This window comes from Cariama cristata, unplaced genomic scaffold, assembly GCF_000690535.1.
Source record: "Cariama cristata isolate BGI_N322 unplaced genomic scaffold, ASM69053v1 scaffold14477, whole genome shotgun sequence".
NCBI lineage: Eukaryota > Metazoa > Chordata > Aves > Cariamiformes > Cariamidae > Cariama > Cariama cristata.
In genome coordinates, this window is record NW_009627197.1 from 7,227 (window position 1) to 7,458 (window position 232).

Genomic DNA, 232 nt, shown 5'->3' on the forward strand with positions numbered 1-232 from the left:
CCTTGGTTCCCACAGGGGCGGGCTGCCAGCAGGAGGAGAGCGTGACGCGCCGTGCGGGTCCCTGCTCGCGTGTCTGTCGCATCCCTGGATGCTGTTTCGGGGTCAGCTCCGACCTGCTGAGCCTCCCCCCCTTGTTAGCGCTGCCCACAAACGAGCGATGCTTCATGTGCCGAACAGAAGAGCTTTGGGCTGGACGGGCCATGTAAAACCACCCCTGTCCCCCGCCTTGGGG